The 19,813-nt window shown below is 44.8% G+C and overlaps 1 long non-coding RNA gene across 1 annotated transcript; it reads right to left on the bottom strand.

Moving 5' to 3' along the window:
• Window positions 1-754: 754 nt before the first annotated feature.
• LOC115496080 (uncharacterized) lies at window positions 755-18,293 on the bottom strand. Its single transcript, XR_005980946.2, has 3 exons — window positions 17,892-18,293; window positions 6,185-6,269; window positions 755-1,866 (listed from the first exon to the last, which is right to left on the bottom strand). It is a non-coding gene; the product is annotated as an uncharacterized lncRNA (long non-coding RNA).
• Between the last annotated feature and the right edge of the window lie 1,520 nt (window positions 18,294-19,813).

Here is a 19,813-nt window from a genome sequence, read left to right as displayed (position 1 = left end):
TAATTTTGAAAGGGATGAAACATACTGTACCCCTTGTATTTCACCAAGATAAAAGCCTATAGATTAATTCCTATTAAAACAGTTGGTATTTTCAGGACATGCAGATGTAATTTATGGAGAGGCATAATGCTCATATTAGCTCAAAGGCCACAGAAACTGTAGATCTGTGTCTGTTAGTGTAGTTGTACAGGCATTCATTGTACAGAGAGCAGTTGAAAAGGCAGAGTATGTCATCTGAATACTAAATTTGTGAATAGTTTCTCACTTGGGCTGGTTAGGCTTTTCAAGAGCAGCGGATGTTTTGTGCGGGACTTTGTAAAACATTCTGCTAATATATCACATGGTTCCTGTATTTTCTTCTATCTTTACTGTCAGGGCTTTATTCATTAAGACACAATATTTGATTCTTAAAAGGGCACCAACTCCTGCTCTGTGCTCTCCACCTGAAATCAGTGTGCTCCGTGTGAGACTATTTTTACAAGAAATACTTCTTCCTTTCTCTATAAAGTGGACAACTTTAGGTGTATATAACCCAGAAGTATACAAGAAAGAGATCTTTTCCCTCACCCTGACATATTCCAATTGCTATATCCAAGTTACTTGGAAAACAGTATTATATTGTCTTTTTTATCATCCACAATAAAAGTGTACAGATTTTGTCTTTTATTATAGAGCTATAAATGTATATGGATATTTCATTTATGAGGAAGGGAAATTCTAAAGTGTCCTAACAAAATTTAATTATGACACAAGCTACCAACAGAGAATCCTTGAGCCTGGGATCATTTTTATTCGTTGCTTGTACAGCACCTAGCACAATGAGGATTTATGCATGACCTAGCTTCCCACTTAGTACTTCAACAAAAATAAGAATTAACTCTTGCTCTGCTTATGGCTGGAAAACACAGTACCAACAGAATTATATACATCCCATACTGCACAGAGAACCACAGAATTATGAAGTTTGTGAAGCAGCCAATACAGAAGTGTGTTGGATCTATTTAAACTACTGGAGTTGCTGAAGGCATTTAGGCAGAGAGACAGTTGTTACTCAAAATTTGGCAAAATGACAGGTATCAATTATGTTGAGTATTGCAAAGTACCAGGGAACATTCAGCGACAACCAACCAGGCTCACAGCTTTGCAACAGCTGAAAATTTGGTGAGAATGGAGTTCTTCCACTTCTCTATGACAGGATTACCATGAATGTCGAATGTCAAAAGGTCAGAGTTGCCATTTGGGTTTGAAAGATCTTCTACAACATGGAAGACTTCTACCAAAATTTGGCTATGAACACTGTGGGAGGAGGTCTTGTAGGGTTTCCAACACTGACCTGCTCTATTCACGCTGGGTGAAATACAGAATGGATACATTCACCCAATGCATGCATTTCTTTACTTGGAAAGAGTTTCTACTACAGATCTTTAAAGCTTGGCAAAGAATTGCAGAATAAGGACATTTTCTCATTTAATCCAGCCTGATGGAAGTGCACAGCGCTGGCCAGTGGCTTCCCAGGGCCCAGGAGCCACAGGGATGACCCAGGCCAGCCTGGCAGGAGCCTGAGCAGCCCAGGGTCCATCCCACAGCACCCAGGTCAGAGATGATGATGGCCAGTCTAACCAAGAACCCTGATTTTCAGGGAAAGCTGTGGTGATGAGGCAGCTCAGGGGTCAATCCAAGGAGTCAGTCTGCAGGTCAGGAACAGCAGGGTCCATTGCTTGCAGGAGACCAGCCCTCTTCAAACAAAGCCAAAGTCTGGGACTGAGCTTAAATGAGTTCTTGACCTGTGCTAGGAGCATGGGTGAAGGCCATAGCTGAGGCTGATCCAGGTCTCTTAGGTCTGTTAGTGCCAACCCAGCTTGAACTCTGAAAAATATGGAACAAGGAAAATGATAGTTGACCTAAGTGAGGTCATGACCTCATGGAGTGAGGTTGTCTCACTGACTGCACACTCTCACTTTGCAGGAGCTGGTACAAAGTCATTGAATCATTTAGGTTGCAAGAGACCTCTAATATTGAATCCAGCTGTTGCTCCAGCACTGCCAGGCCCACCACCAACCCATGTTCCCAAGTGCCATTAGTTAGGTGTCACCCCCATCCTTGCTGGAAGAGCAGTGCTGTGAATGAGGGGTGTAACTGGTGTGTTGAGCTCACATCACACCTCACTTTGCAGCAGCTTGCAGATCTCCCAGCAAGTTAAACAGGCTGTTTTCCCGGATTCTACTTGGGTGGTTGCAGGGCCTTTCTTCAAAGCACCTGAAGGATGTCCCATTTAATTTCAGTCCTCACTCACCACATTTCCAAAAACAACACCACCCCTGTTCAGTGTGCGTAGCTACAGAAAAGTCAGCATGAATCTACAGGAACATACTTTACCCTCAATAAATTGTGTTCCTTTTCCTTCTCTACTTTTCCAGGATCAAGCCAGTGCTTGTAGAGAGCCAGGAAAAGGCTAGGTTGCTAAAACTGTTTTCTGTGGATGGCAGGGACTGAAGAGGTAGAGCATCTTTCAGCCTGGCAACAACTCCTGCAGGTGTGTGGCTCTGCAGCCCGACCTGATTCAGGGGGCGGGTGCAACAGCCCCAGGTCAGGGATTAGTCAGTCCCCTCCGAGCTGTTCAGCACCAGGCATGGCCTCGGAGGGAGCAGTGCACTCACTGGCGTGAAAAGTTGTCATACAAACCAGTCCTTAGGTCCTTGCAGAAACGGTGTGTCATGAGTCTCATGGGTAATGAAGTCAGAACATAAAATAGTCTGAGAAAACAAAAACACCCAGCCCTCTACCTCCAGAAGAGGCACAGCCGAGCCAAAGGCTGACACTGTCATCTCGGAGATGAAGGACAGCCTGGGGCCTAGGTGCAAGTCTGGACTGTGGGTGACTAGCTTACAATGCTTTGCTTTGGGGGAGTTTATTAATTTCCCCCTCCATTTACAAGGGCTGTTCTGCCATAAGCACCTTGCTTAACCTCCTATTCCTCATCTTCTTCTAGAGTCCATGGAAAAGACTGATGTGTCCATTTTGCAGCTGCACGCACCAAAATTAGATTCCTGATTGTAGTCACTCTCCAGAGGAGCATTTCTTACTCCGGTGACTACCAGAGGGGGGTTGCATATAGCAGCTGGCTAAATGAGTTCCTTCCAGTGGGTGAATCTCCCTGTCCGTACTCCTGCTCTTCACTGAGAAAATAAAGCTGATGGTACTGCTTCTCCTCTGTCAACTGTGTTGAGAATCAGCAACACCCCAGGGGCAGGGACCTGGACATAGCTGGGATGGAGCCATGCCAGTGGGCAAAGGGACATTTTGAAAATGGGGTTTTATGCCTCCTTTGTGCCTGTAAGCAAAGTGTCATCCTAGAAGTGTCCTGGGGCTTGGTTGTGAAAAGAGACACCTGAAATTAACTGGCCACATTATCAGCTTTAAGCAGAGCTAGGTTAACTTTGATTAAACACAAATAACAATTTAGATCATAAAAATAAAACATTAGCATCTTTTTATGCTACTCTTAGCACTGCATGAAACAACATGTGACCACAGCCTTTTAAAGCTGCACGTTAACTTTTATTGTAAAGCTTTGCTCTGTCTCTCTCCAGTAGCAGAGCTGACAGAGTGCTCCACAGCCCTTTTTAGGAGACTGATTCTTTTAGTGGTATAAGACCTCATCATTTTCCAAAGTTTTTTTATTTATTATTCCTATTTTACTTGAGGAAAGGAATAACATTTCTCTACATCCAGACATTACCCACACATAACTGTGCAAGCAAAGAAAACATAACTTCATTCTTGTGGTTTGAATATGCCTCCTTTTTCCTGTTTATTTTTTGTTTTGTTTTGTTTTTAAGAGGGAGGAGCTTTTTTTTTTTTTTTAATTCTCCTTTGGGGATGTAAATCAATGAACACATCATTTGGTTTCTATATTAAAGAGACAATCTTCTGTTCCCAGCTTCATATGTGGTCATTTTTCTGAGATGTGTGTTTCTTTCTATTTATTAGTAACTTTAAGGGGTTCTTTCAAATCAAATAAAATTCTAGGTGGTGGAATGATGGCTAAAGAAGATATTATTTTTTCAGTTTTTTTTCCTTCAATGCAGAAACCTGAGTTTATACCACCAACATGAACATATTCCTTCTACTGACCTCAGCTGAAAAGACTCCATCTAAAATCTATAGAAGTAAAAAATAAAATATTCAAATTTTACAGCATTATGAATGAGGACACAAATAGAAAAACTTTTTCAGATATTATCACTATCTTTGTTTTCAGAATTACTCTCCTCGTTGCTTTTTCTGGTTTATTGCATCCATAGTAAGGAGTGTTATTTTCAGAACAAGACTTCCTCATGCTAAACACTCACAGAGTGGATTAAGAAGTCCTATGGAAGCCCAAGGTCTCAGTTTAATCCTTGTATTATAAAGGCAAATGCTTTTCCTAGTGGCTTGGTGCTGTTTTTTTGGACTGGTTTTTAATTCAACAAAGGTATAATTTTACATTCAACTATGAAGTTTCATTAAAAATAGCTGCTGGAAAAGATCCTTAAAATGAGATTATGTTTTCTATGGAAATTTTATCCAAACTAACTATAGGTCCTTAATGTTGACTTGATCTTTAAGTGATTTCTGCACTATACTGAGTTAGCTTAATTGGCTGGCAACATAATCACAACCTTCAATGAGGTTATCCAAGAAGGCTCATGGGAGACTTTTGCACATTTACACATATGACCCTTTAAAAGAAAGCATTTGTCTGGCTGTAGGTGGTGGCTCCCTCTTTTCTATGACAAAAGAGCTCTGTCGAAAACCCTCATTTAGTTGTCATTGCCCTAAAATCAGAGATACCGCAAGAGGAAAACTGACTTGTCTAAGAATTACTGTCTGTGACTGCTCTTAAAGTAGACAAAGCTATGAAAAAACAGAATACCAAGCTGTGGGGCTGACCTCAGATTTCTCCATGGGAATGGTTTTTTCCAGTGCCTCCTTTAAAAGGTGGTTTCTCACTTTAGATAAGGGAAGCTCCATCAGCTGCTTCATAGAGCACAACTGACACCCACTGGCCACCCCCAGTACTTGAAACATTTTGAGCTATCGAGCAGCCCTGGCTTCAGGGCAGAGCAGGACAATTGACAAGTGGAACAACCTTCCAGTTAATCTCAGCCCTTCTTCCTCACAGTGCATGAGCTCGGCTTTGTCAGTGGTAGCCCCAAAACCCCACTGCCACAAAGTGGGGACACACACGGTGTTACACTCGGGCTCCCTTTGGCTTCTGAGCAACTCAGTCGTTCAGTGGCAAAAACTCTTTTTACCTGACAGATGTCCGGGCTCCCATCCCTTTCTGTTCTAAGCTGGACCAGCTTAACAGACCATTTTCCCCTGAAATAGGAGCAGATGTTTCATTTGATCAGTCCCAGACTCGCTGTGCCCACCATCCACCACACTTCCCTGCATCTGCTCTTTGCAAGCGCCCATCCATGCGCTGGTAGCCACTCAGCCAGACTTGCTCAGCTCTGCTCTGGAACAAGTCTGTCTCTAAGGCATCCCAAACGTCTCTGCAGAATCCTCTCTTCTCCAGTCACTGGAGTGTTGTTATCAAGGCTCCCAAAGATAATGTTTCCTACCAAGTGCTGTCGCCTGTGTGCTGCGTGAGGAAGTGTCTCCTCCTGCCTTCCTGTCACAGCACAGGCCAGAGTTGCACTGGCATTTAGATATCTATTTTTCAGTCACATCCCATGTTCATATCTGATTTTTCCACTTAGGCACTTCCAGTGGGATTGCCTTTTAAGTAGCTCCTTCCTACCAAATATCTTTGTTTTAGATTATATTTATCTTCTCATGGAGAACTTCAATTTTCCCTGAGATTCAATCTAATTCTTATTTCCTCCTCATGTCATATATCATCATGTTCTACTCTCTGCTATTACTCCTTGCTCCTGTCTGGGCTTTGAAACTCTTCTCCACTCTCTTATATGTTACTGATTTCATATAGCACATCATAACCTACATGGAACATGCCACTGATCTGAAGGGTACATTTTTATATTTTATGTAACCAGTGCAGCTTTTATGTCCACGTGATCAGTTTGCACTTTAGCTATTTTAAACATCCCCCTATTATCCGAAATTTAAAGCATGGTATCTCGACTGCACTGTCCTGTTTCTTATCACAGCTTGCAGACAGTGTAGGGTAACTTACGGCATTAGACAGGGAAGAGGTTTTTTCAACACTGAGCAGCTTCATCCATGCACAATCTTCTTGCCAGGGCTGGAGTTGGATCAACCTCAAGGGAAAAAGGAAACTGGGGTCAACTGTGTTCTCTCTTTCTGAACACTTTCAGATCATCCCAAGCTACTCTAATATTTTAATATTTTTTAAATCCCTCACAGAAATTAATACTCTGACTTGATTTTACAGTTATCATTTTAGCTTTTAACTTCTTCAGGCAAGCAAAACAACCCCATCCATTGTCTTAGAGGAACTTGATGAAGTTACAAGTTTATTTGATGTCACATTATTGATGACACGTTATTTGATGATGTTTCATAGTGGGTTAATTAATAAGTTGAAGGCAACATGTGACAGCTTCCTCTCTAAGGAGGGGGCACAGTGTTACTCTCTATTTCCCTGGTGCTATATATATCCACTTTGGCTTCAACAAATTCCTGACTTCGGGACAGGCTGCATGGAGGCTGGGAGTCCTTCGGGAGAGCACAAACAGCCCCGGGCAGTACCATCAGGGGAGCTGCCCAAAGACTTCAGGTACACTCAATTGCCACTTATCCAGCACCACTGTTACAAGGGACGAAAATCCCAGCCTGACTTCCCGAGTCCTGAAGCATTAACTTTTCACAGAGGCCCCTGAAGGACAAGGAAGACAAAACTCCTCGGCCCAGGGCTCTTTGTGAGCATGCAGGGGTGCCCTGCCTGCCCCAGGATTTGGGAGCAGTGAGGAAGGAGTGGGAGGGACAGTCCCATCCAAGCACAGGCACAGCAGGAAGGGTTGCCAGCTCCAGCAGTTACAGGCAGTGCCAACCTGTCCCTTGCAGTAAAAATACTCTTTATTGCATCTCACTTCAGTTTCTGGTCTTGCCTGAATTACCATTTCTCCCAAAGTACAATGTGCAGCCTCATGGCCAGAGCTTGAGGTGGTTCCTTGAAGAACAAGGAGCCCATTCATCCCGCTATATCACCATCATTGCCCTGGGGTGGGGGCCACTGGTGGGACAGAGGGGACACCCTGCAGGCTCATTGGGAGGAGCTGGGCTCCCTGTGCTCCACCCAGAGAGGGGGGAACATTTAACACCAAACTGCTGCAGCAGATACACCTCCCCTGCCTTCTTCCTGCAGCACTAACACATTAAAATAATACCAAGCTGCCATAGAAATGGCTGATGGCAACACATCATTTATTGATTTTCCCTGCTTAAAGCTTAGCCATGATTTCAGGCATGCAAAAATGCATAACATCAGAACGATTTGTCTGTAAATTGCTCTTTATGTTATACAGGGAAGGGGAAAAAAAAATGTTCAATAGAGTCCTGGGATTTTCAGGCTAAACTTTAAGGTAATTGTGGGGTTATGAGAATGCAGGTAAGCCCCCAACCCAATTCATGCCCACACAAATGATGCACTTTCTCTGCTGATTTCTGTTTGAAAATTCTTTTCCTTATTCACATTAGATTTGTCTCTATATAGTGGGGCTCTAATGGAAAGAATTGTTTATATAGATAAACCTTGTGCTGTTTAGCTTTCAAATTTCACTTCTCAGAGCAATTTCTGGAAAAGGACCACCCCATCACATAAGAGTATTTGCTTATTCAAAGTCCACAAAGAGGGATAATTTGCTCAATTTGGGAACTGCACACAAGATTCCCTCAGCAAACTGACATCAACACATCTGAAGGTTTGGATGCTGAGAAGTCCCTCAGAGAGGGACAACATGGAGACCATCCAAAGTCACCTATCCATGTATTTTGCTGGGATCACACCTGCATGGAAACAGTCCCCTGCCAGTCAGTGCTGCTGGGTAAAGACTAATCTCATATCCATATCCCATATGCCATGGGTTACTGTGTGTTTATATGCACTCACCTGCTGGCTGAGTGTTCAGCCCTGCTGCCTTCCCATACTTTTGCTGGGATAGCTCAAAATCTACACATTGATCCAGACATCCAGTACAATCCAGATACTTTCTATAAGTGATATGAATTCAGAGGGAAAATCCCAGGGGACAGTTTTAACAGTGTTTTTAATGCAAACTTGTTTATACACTCACAAGCAGAATTTCTGTCATTTTACCAGCTTTTTCTCTGTTGTGAGACAAAGGCTTGTCTTTTACTTTGATAAATATGTACTGCAGATGTGGCTGGCATTTTTGTCTTGTTCTTTCAGTGTTCCTTTCAGTGGCATTAAATACATAGACTTTCTCCTTTCAATTTTCATGTTTAGGTGTCAATTCAACAGAGTACTTAAACCAATATCTTAATTTTAATTTAGCCATTTTTCTTTCCATCCAGAAGTTGAGTGAACTCCATAAGTGCCTCTTCCAGTTTAAATTAACCTTCCCATGCATATTAACTGTTACAGTACTTCTGTTTCTGCAAGAGTCTCCCATGGCCATCACAGGACGGAAGGGCTGAAAGTTCTTATAATCCACATATGGGCAGAGCAGAAAGACCAATATAAAGAGCAGAAAGAGCTGGTTTCCAGTGGACTAAGAATTCTTTGTAGTATCACAGCTATCAGCAAGAGATTTCAAGGGAAACTGCACTCATCCCAATTCTTTTGCCCTTAATGCATATTTAAAATCCATTGGTGATGTCCAGTCTTGCAGTGGCTCTTGTGTTTTGGGTGGTTTAATATTGTCTTTAAAGGTTATTAGAAAAATAAATACGCTGATCAAAGGGTTCTCTGGAACTGCAGCTCGACTTCTATCTTTCCATAAATAATGGGAGCACAGAGCTGAGGCACAGTGAGCACATGGCTGGGCTATTTATTGCTTTTCTCTGGGGCACCATTTCTCTTACAACCACTCCAGTTTACTTTTGGAAACGTGTCTGAGTGTAACACTTGCACCAGGAGCATTTTGAAAGCTGGCTCTGATAATTTATGTACTTTGTCTTAGGCAGCTTCCCGATCCTGTGTTATTTTTAAAGCTTCTCTTTCCACAACCATGTTCCCCATTTGCACTAAAACAAAGCAGGGGGGACGAAAAGCCCACCTGCAACAGACCTAAAGCAAAACCTCTGTAGATGTAGAATAAAATTTCAATCACGTCACTCTCTACATCACATTAGTACTTTTGGGCCACAACTTACTCCACTAAGATAAAAAAAAAAAAAAAAAAAGAAAAAAGAAAAAAAAAACCCAAACAAACAAACAACAAAAAAAAAACAAGGAAAAGCTAGGATTTAGTACAAACTCCCATAAATTTGTCACAATCATTAGTCCAGAGTAGGAGAAACAGAAGAAAACCAACCAGCTCTGCAAGTTTACTGTAGTGAAGGCATGTCCTTTCCAATATACCTTGACACATAGGAAAATGTGCAATTTGGTAGAATCTTTTCCATCAAAACTCTGAAATGTTGGGGTTTTTTTCCTCCATTTATATTTCTGCCAGTCAAACTTAAAAAATGTCCACCTGAACTAAAGTTTGCTTCTTTTGGAAACATATTTAATGATTCGTGATCCTCAGTGTTCTCAAGGAAAAAAAAACCAAACCAAACAGTTTGGTAAATGGCAATCAATAAACAGGCAATTTCATTTTTAAATTAAAATTTTATATTACAAAATCACTGAAAAATTTTAGCTAGTTATAATTTTATTCTTGCTGTTAATCCATAGCTGCAGGCATGGCAACAGAGGGAAAAAAGGACAGAAACAAGCAGTACCCAGCCAAAGCTCTGTGAAAGAACACGTGGAGATAACTAAGGAATAATATTATTTGCTTACTCTGATTAGTTTCCAACAATCAGTGATTTTTTAACCACAGTATTTACCAAGTGAAATCATGGCTACACACAAACAGGGTGTTCCAGATAATTTTTTTCTCTGTCTATTTACCCACCCCACACTAACTCAAGTTCACATGGCTGAGCATGAGCAGCTCCCAACAAGTGGCCCTTGGACAAGGGAATTGTCATATTTCTGGCCATTTTTTTGTTTGCCTACCCATGCCTATTTGTTTTAGGGTGCTGTAAGCCAAATTTGGCACGGCAAAGGCCACCTTATCGTGTTTGGATAACAGGCTAGGTTATTATTTTGTGTGATATCAGGTACTTCTCAGCAAGGGGATACACCTTAACATTTACCCATATACACCTTGGGGAGGCTGGCTACCCAAAATTCATGATGGATATTTTTAGCTATGCTTTTTTGAAGGACCAAGAGCAGATGATGGAGCTGCCTGTGCAGTTGCAGGACATCTCCTGGAACCCTCCCAGGGTGAAACACACCTCACATCTTCCCACTACCTCAGCTCCCAATGCTCTCTGAACCCCCTGCGTATGGCATCCATCCTTCCCAAGCTCTTCACCATCCTCAAAACCCCCAAGCAGGGTCCCAAGCTCCTCTGTCAAACCTGGGGAGGCGTGGGATGCCTGCCCTCTGCCCCAGCCTGCGAACTTTCCCCACTAAAGGTTACAGAGCCAGCAAGCGAGGGGTAATTTACACAACAACCCCCAAAACTTTCCACCACACTTGAACTTTCTCTGTGGTAAAAGGCAGACGAGTTTGATGTTTATTATCAGTTTTTCCTATTGTCATTGCAGAGTGATTGCAACTGCCATGGCACAGCCCTGCACAGCTGCTCTTTGAAAGCACCGGGGGTGGCAGCTGGGCAGCGTTTGTGGTGCTCGTGGAGGCTCAGGAATTAACAGCCCCCTGCTCTACTTACACAGTGAAACAATACTTTAGAAGTTACCACAGAACACGCCAGAAAGGGTAGTAGGGGGAAATTGTAGGGGGAGAAAAAATAGAGACATCATAAAGATCAGGACAGTGTTTCAGCACCTCACTTTGGGCATGGTAAAGTTTAAACCCAGGGGAAAATCCCACTGATGGGAATGAAGTAAGAGATGCCCAGGCTACACATTGGCCCAGTGATGAGGGTGGACAAGCACTGTTCACTGAGGCTCTGGACTAGAGACACCTGAGCTACTTGGGTTCCCTTTTGTTCTCCATTTGTCCACCCTAAAGCCTGTTTTTCTCTCTTTTTTTAATTCACACAGCATTCTCTTTCATTAAATGTTTATGACCTCATTACAGGATACAATTTTAGATTACTATAATAAAAGGGAGTTGATAAAACTTCATTATCCATGGTGCCAGAGAAAGAATAAAATCTTGCACCTTCAAGTTTGTCCATAACATTGGTTGTAATAACAATGTTAAAACCAAAGTGTAGGCATACACACATACAAAAAAACCTGAAACACTAATTTCACTCTTAGTGAATTCAGCATCAGAACATCACCACTGGAAAGTGCCATATCAAGCAAAACGTTACTAAAGCCACCATTTTTTGGTCATTGCATTTATTATTTGGGGACGACCCCTTTTTTGTTCCCTATATTATTAGGGTGGAAAGTGTATGGGGAGTAAAGTACAGGAACATCATCTCAGCAAGGACAAATTTATACCTGACAGGGGTGTGGAGCTCAGAAATTCCTGTGGTCTTTTCCTTTAAAAAATAAATCGCTGGTACTTTAATCATTTATCAGAAAGAAGAGAATGTTTGTTTCAAAGGCACAGAATGAGGGCTTTAAAATTAAACTCCTCTCATTTTCAGCTTCTGAGGGAATGCAGAAGTATCAAGGATTTTAAGATCTGCGGGGATGTTTTAGTTCCTTTATGTTCCACAGGCTAAAATATAAATAAATCTCTTTTCCTCCCTCTTGCCAGGTGTGCAATAAGAGACATTCTGATAAAACTCAGCCCTCAGATTATAGTTTTATGTAAAAAATAATATAATAAACCAATGCAAAAACGCCGTATTAACAGCTCCTGGATAAGACTCCCTTCTACCCCTCCCATGGCATTTGAAGAGTCTCCTTTTGTTTAGAAGATGAGTTTGGCTGGGCCATGCACCACTGATGCTGAACCACCTACTGCTGGACCAAAGTACCCCATGGGATGTACTGCACACCCCCATTGTCTGGGCAAGGCCATGGGGAAGGGATCTGAGATGCAGATATGGAATTCCTATGGGATTCAGGCTCCAGTACCCCAAGGAAGAGTGCTGCAGCATCAAAGGGGCACAACCAAGGGCAGGCAGAGGAAGGAGGGAATTGTGCTGCCAGGGTTAGGGGAAGGTTCCCGCAGGAGAAGTGGCTGAGTCACATCCTGCAGAACCTTTGCCCAACACCAGTCTGGAGGAATATATTGGACATGAAAAACAGATCTTGGATAGCAGAGGGTTGGGTGAGGTACCAGTTACCCCAGAGCTCCGGGCCAGCCAGCCTGGCTGCAGAGGGCTGCACAGAAATAGGAGGTGTTGGCTGTACCTCTTGCCCTGCTCCAGCTGCACCAAAAAGATGCAGTGAAGGAACTGGGTTTGTATCCAAGACAGGCAGGAGGAGCACAGAGGCATTTCCCTGCTCACAGCACCACGGTCTGTGTGCAGGCACTGGGAGAGCCTCAGCCTCGTCTCCTCTGCAGCGTGCCAGGGGAATGGGGGATCTCTGCCTCAGAGCTGGCCTGCACTGAATGCTGCTTTGATTGTGTTTGGAGTAGTGCTGTCAGCAACAGGCTGGGAGGGCTGGCTCTCCCTGAACCACCTGAAAATCCATGTTCAGCTTATGGCCCTAGCCCTGGCTACCCTTCCAGTTTGGGCTCTTGGCACACACCACACTGGGCCTTAGAAGCACAAGGGCTAGAAAAACCTCTCATTCCAAACCCTCTTCATATAAGTAAAATGCTTGAAATCTGGGAAAACCAGGAACTTCTCAGTTGTCCCATATTTTCTTTTTTTGTTTAGAAGTTAAAAGGGAAGCTTGGAACGTTTCTGATCTTGAACTTCTTGTATTACAAAAGCCCTGTTGTACACACAAGATTATGGACACAAAAGCAGAGCAGGGCCAGGCTTTGGCTCTCCCAACCACTACACATGCAATTGTCCCACTGGGGCTCCTGGTGCTAGAAATACAGCAAGCCTGCATTTCACAAAGACTTTTGTCCCTACACCTGAAAAACATCAGGAGGTGGAAAGAGAAGGCTGAGGGGAGAAGGGAGATGTTTAAAGAGTCCTTAGAAAAGACCTGTTTTCTGAAAGGGGAAACAACCGAGTTAGTTTTGCTTCTTTATTGCTTTGTGCAACCATGTCCTGCCCTGTAAGGAACTAACCTCAGGCACATGTGGTACATCAAAATAAAATTTCAGTTCAATGTCTTGGATGGAAACTGCTCGACATGAAAGAGGCAGTTTCATATAGATGTCTTAAGGATTTGGGGTTTCTGCCCACACGCAAGAAAGTGGAAAGCTGCTTTTAAGGTGTCGGAGAAGCCCCATTTGATACATCAGTTGGTGGGATGGCCTGTGCCTCCCGGGGGCTGAACAAGGTTTTAACTTAGCACGACTGGAGCCTTGGGGGTGGTTCAGTGAGCATCTGCCAAGGCTCCTCAAAGGTAGAAGTGAAGCTGGCGCCTATTAGTCAGAAACCACCACAAAGCCGAGCAGCCGGAGGATGCTGGAGCCCTGGGTGTGCTATTTAACACCTGCCAGCTCTCAGAGCAACTGTATCCTATGAGGCTGTTTCCACTTGCACTTGTGGTTAGCAAAACCAAACCCCAAACCTTCAGCAATTAACACTTTTACTCTAAGGTTTCTGCTGCAGAGGACTGTCCTTGCACGTCCGAACCTCTCTGAGGGAAAATGAGCGCTGGAACAGGTTGAATGCTTCAAAAGTATGGGGTTTTTTTTGAGGCTTTGCTTTCAGGAAAGCCAGATGTGGCTCAGTGTGGGGGAGAAGGGATCAGGGAGATGAAAAGATGGCACAAGAAAAGGAGACTGCTGAGAATGCATGGCCTGTGCAGAGTAAAAAAGTCTTTCTGGATACTCAAATTCCTTTGAAAATCCAAAGCCATGGGGATAAAGCAGTGAAGTGTCTTCCTTTTAGCTTCTTTTAAAATACCCTCCAGCCTGTGATCATTTAAAGAGGGGCTAAGGAGGGGGATTAATCCACATTCCCCTAAAGCAGCTTCTTGCCGAAGCCCTGTCTGCTCCCTCCTATTTTGGCTCCTGTAGCCCAGTTCACAGGCTGAACTGGCAAGGCAGGAGCTGCAGCCTGAGCTCTGTCCTTCATCCCGCCCTTGCTGCAGCAGGGCTGCCTGGAAATACACTCCCAGTTACGGGGATGCTATTTCACTGTGCTCCTCCGTGAATTTCGCTGCCCTGAGGATGGCACGGGGCTGCTGCCAGGAGAAAGCTGCTTGGGAAGGGGAAAAAATACCTACAGACCTTGGCTTGTTGCTCTGGCTGCTGCCAGGCCAGGGGGCAGGAGGGGAAGGAGACAGGGAACAATTTGGAGGAAGGGGGTCTCCTTTGCACCCTGACCCAGGGAATAGAGAACACGACAAAGAGCTGCTTCTGTATATCCAGGCCCCTTCTGGCCTCTCTCCCTGTCCCTCCCCCACAGCAATATGGACTATATAAACTCCTTAAAAGGCTTTGGAAACAGAAATATTTTTAAACCAAGAGTCTCACGGGTAGTCCTCTTTAACAAGAGAAAGTAGAGGAATCATGCACTTGGGAGAAGCAGCAAATATTTATGTATGAGCTGCAATTATTAAATTCTCTTTCATGGTTGACCTCCTTTATTTCTTTTTTCTCCTTTTAAAGGGTTAAATAGCTTAGAAGCAAACCGGCTTTGGCTCAGTGTTTGAGGTTGCTCTAGACCAGGCATCCCCAGTAATCCTGCTGTGCAAACACAGCCCATCACAGACGTGTTTCCCACCAGCCATCTCAAACCTCCTGAGCAGGAAGCCCTGGCTGTGCCATGCAGTTAAAGCAGCACAATAAAATGGGGGCAGAGAGCTGAGCTAAGCCATCTGTGTCAGCCTCGGAGCAGCCAGGCCTTTCAGGAATTCAGCCTTCTTCTGTCATTAGTGAGGGGCAGAGGTGGAAAGGGAGAGAATGAGTATCAACACAGGGCTGGGGGAGAGAAGAAAAATACCTGTACACTACAGTCACAGCAGGGGAGTCTGTCCTGCCCCCTCCAAAACCAGGAGGGCTCGGGTGAGATGCCTGCATGCTGGGAAAGAGGTGGGACACGTTAGCTGAGCAAAAACCCAGACACAAGCTCACAGACATCGGGGGCTCTCAAGGACTGCTGTGTTGCAAGTGATGTAAGGGCCTAACTTCAGTCCCTGGTGCAATTCTCTGCTGCCTGAATTAAACCAGTGCTTCTCTGTGCCTGCAGCAGTGGGACAGGTCAATGGCTGCATGGCTGATATCAGTATATATTTATATATATACACGTCATGTATATTTACATATATATATATATCAGTAATATAAATTTGCACACGTGCACACACACACACACACACATATATATATATATATATATATATATATATATCAGTGATGTAAATTCACATAAGTCCTTCCAGGTGGAATGAGCCACTGGGGGAAAAAATCAAAACACTGTACAAAAGCAGTGATTAACAAATTCAGATGCTTTTTAGGCCCATTTTGGGTCCTGAGGGCAATTGGTGGTCCCCAAGCTATTTTGATGGTGGCATCTGACCTTCAACAATTTCCCCTTGCTGACCAAAGAGGCTGGGAATTGCATACACATCCCTGTGAAATAATATTTGGAAATTATTCTGAATTTATCATAGAATCTTAGAGCTGACTGGCTTGGAAGGGACATCTCGTGGGCAGGGGCAGTGCACTGTACACCAGCTTGTCCCAAGCCCCATCCACTGTGACCTGGAACGTTTTTCCCATGGGGTTTCACCTATCCCACAGCCACAGGAGGTAACTCCAGGGCTGTGCTGGGAATGCTTTCCCAGAAAGTCTCCCTGCTCTGGGAGCGAGCGGGTGCCGGACCTCGACATGACAGATGTGAAGGAGAGATCAGCCCTGTCATATTCCTGCCCGACTGACATAGTGAGTTAGACTGCATTCCTGCCTTTCAGTTGTCAGCAGAGTGTGGAAAGAAGATATTTATCGCATTAGCCCTGCATGATCAAGGAGAAGCCTGGCTGTTTAGGGATGCTTTATTAATGAATGCTAGAGGACATCTACCCCTCCTAACGTACAAGTGGCTCGTTACTGAAAAATGCAGGGAGATAAACAGCCAAGTCCTCTGTCTTCTGTGGCTGTTCAGTAGGTGTGTTCCACTTGACATGGGTTATTTATGAGTCTCAGATAGTGCCCAAGGCTAAGCCTACCACTGCCATTAAAAAATAAAAGCATATGTAACCAACAGTCGCGTTCTGCTGCAGGTTTAATAACGTGAATGTCTTTCTCATGACTTAAAAGGCGCAATCCAAAGTCTATCAAAGTCGAGGATAATTTTTCTATTGACTTCAAAGGGTTTGGGATCAGGCTTAATAACGCAGCTGGTACCTCACCCCCCTCATTCCCAGCCTCCTCCCCCAGCACCTGCTCTGGCTGGAGGCGCACTGATACCTTAGACAGAGCCAGCACGGCTGACCTGCTCCATTTGGAACACGTGGCACCACTGCCGGAGCGCTCCCAAAAATACCCCATCTTTCCCTGGTGCCCCTGGGGAATGCTGCCTGGGGGAGTGGAGAGCCAGGGGAGTCTTCTTCCCTGACTGACTCTGTCTTAGCAGTGCACTGACAGCTTGCTCAAAGCTTAGAGCGAATCAGCTCTCCCACCCTCCCCATGCCCAGGCACTGGAAACTCCTCCTGCTCCAAAATGTGAACACAGAATTATGGAATGGCCTGGGCTGGAAGACACCTTAAGGCCCATCCAGTTTCCCTGCCATTGGCAGGGACACTTTCCACTATCCCAGGCTGCTCTGAGCCCTGTTTAACTTGGCCTTGAACACTTCCAGGGATGGGGCAGCCACAGCTTCTCTGGGCAACCTGTGCCAGGGCCTCCCCACCCTCACAGGGAAGAATTATTCCTAATATCTAATGTAAACCTACTTTCTGTCAGTGTGAAGCCATTCTCCCTTGTCCTGTCAGGCCCTCCAGGCCCGTGTAAATAATCTCTCTCAATCTTTCTTGCAGGCTCCCTTCAGGTACTGGAAGGCTAAAATTAGATCATCTGGAAGTATCCCTTTCCCAGGCTGAACAATCCCCGTTCTCCCAGCCTTCCCTCACAGCAGAGCAGCTCCATCCCTCTGATCATCTCAGTGGCTTCCGCTGGACTGGCTTCAACAGAGCCATGTTCTTCCTGTGCTGGGCCCCAGGGCTGGAGGCAGCTCTGCAGGTGGGGTCTCACCTGAGGGGGGCAGAGGGGCAGAATCCCCCCTCCCCTGCTGGGGGATGAGCCCAGGACACATTTGGTTTCTGGGCTGTGAGTGCACATGTCCAGCTCATGTCCAGCCTCTCACCCTCCACACCCCCAAGCTGCTCTTGATCCATTCATCAGGAAGCTGTGCTGCCATAAGGGAAACCCTTCCCCAGGGCTTCGCCTGCCTGCCTTTCTCCCTCTCCCCCAAATCCTCACACACCTGTTAATTTCAACACACAAATTGTAGGGGGAAAAAACCAAAAAGCCTCATCAGTGAACAAGACGTATTTACATCCTTGGCATTCCCTATGGCTTATTCTATCCTGCAACAACTGAACAAAGGGCAGGCTTGCCATGAGAAAACACACAGTGATCCTACAGCCATCCTATGCCATCCCATGGCAACATTTTCCCCTCCAGCAAAAGGGACCAGAACAAGCAGGGGAGGTAAGTGATATATGGTTTCCATACCTTGCTCTCATGTTGCTCACTCCCTCTTGTGCCAAAGGCCTGGATTTTTACGGGCAGCCTTCATTTCCATAGCAAACCACAACAGGGAGTCCCTGGTAACCACAGCGCTCTGTGAGCTGGGTAGTTAAGGCTGCTAATTAAAAGCAAAGGAGCTGATGGCTCTGAGTGTGTGGCCGAGCAGGATGAGGAATGCTGCTGCAATGGGAATCCAGGCACAGGATGAGCCTCTGCACAGACTGCAAAACTCATAACACCAGGAACACCCAGGAACACATGGCTAGAGTGCAGCCTTTGAAAACAGAGCTAAGGGAACTCCAGTTCTCCAGGAGCTGCTGGCATTTTAACCCTCCCAACACAAGGCAAGGCATCAGGGCACTGCTGTGGTCCACAAGTGATGCTGCAGAGCTGTACCCAAAGCTCAGGGTACCTCAGAAGGGGCTGAGGAGTCCGTGGCAAAGCTGCAGCAGGGGAAAAGAGCAGGTCAAAGCGCAGAGGGCACCTGATAGCTTCACCACAAAGCTGCTTTTAAAATGAAACCACTGAGAGAGCTTCTCCCTCCTTCTCCGCCCGTGCTCACTGCTTGCTGCCAACACATTGCAAGTGTTCTGTAAAGTGCTGCTCACTTGCTCTGTGGCTGCTCACGACATTTGATTTGGATAAGAAATTCTGAGGATGAAAAGCCTTTATCCAATGCTACCTCTATTTTTTTTTCCTCTTAACTTTTAATGTTTTTCTCTTAATTTTTCTTATTTTTCCCCTTCCAGAGCAGCAGTATCCTTCTAAGGGCCAAGCCCTCAGGACACCCTAAGCATCAATGAATTTTCCAGGAGGCAGTGGCTGCTCCTCAGATACCGTCCTCTTGCAAACACGACACCAAAAGAAATTTATCTACACCTTCTACCAACTCCAGACCCTGTGGATACATCACCCCCTTGTGAACACCTTCCTGCAGAAAGAATAAATTTGCCCTCAAGCAAGCAGTTTTAGCAGCACCACGTCAGGTGAACCATGCCAGATTTCTCCCACTGTGCTGGATTTATTCCAGCATGCCAGGTACCAGCACAGGCAGGGGTTAAACCAAGCCTTCCCTCCTTAAAACGGGGAGAGCTTTGCTCCTAAGAACGAAAATCCTGCAGCACACACAGACACTTATTTTAATGACTACACTTTGTTGTAATGTTACCAGATATTTTAAAGAGTGTATCACTCCAGCAGAAGCCACTGCCATCTGTGCTTCCCCAATTAGGAATGCAAGCAAATATGTATTTTACAGTAACATCAATAAAATATAATGCGCAAGTGATGTATCTTTGGTTTTGTTTTTTTTTTAAAGACACAAATTAGGGAACCAGTCGGTCTTGAAACTGCAGAATTCCCTTGCAGGAAGAATGGGGTTTGTAGCCAAAAGAACAATCCAAGACAGGCCTCTGTCGCAAGGATTTTACTTTTCAAAGCAGAATAAATGGGCTTTAATATCTTCTTTTTTAAGTGTATCATCATTATGAGAAGATGGCCTACACTGTTATTTAAAAAGAAGCCTGCTTGCCAGGCTATTCATTAGTGAGCATCCCATAAGAGATGCCTGAATCCTGCCTGCTGTCAGAAGACAGGTGTTGAGCCTTTTCCAAAATCTCCACTCCTGTTTTCCCCACTTCTGGCTCAGATCAGTCACCCCAAGCTGAGCCACTGTAAATCAGTGATTAAGGGAGGAAAACACTTATTTCCCCATTTCTTGCAACTAGGAGATCTGGGTGCTCTGCAAATACTCTGCAAAAACTCTTCTGGTTGTTTCCAGAAATTCCTTTCCCTGGCAGAGCCGGAGCACTGCCCGCAGCTCCCCGGGAATAGAAAGGAACCTCTCAGAGGGCAGGAGGGGAAGCGCCAGGGGAGGGAAAGAGGGAAAACAACATTGCAGAGGAGAA

This window comes from Taeniopygia guttata, chromosome 7, assembly GCF_048771995.1.
Source record: "Taeniopygia guttata chromosome 7, bTaeGut7.mat, whole genome shotgun sequence".
NCBI lineage: Eukaryota > Metazoa > Chordata > Aves > Passeriformes > Estrildidae > Taeniopygia > Taeniopygia guttata.
Note: the sequence above shows the minus strand (reverse complement) of the source record. Positions and strands in the feature narration are given on the sequence as shown.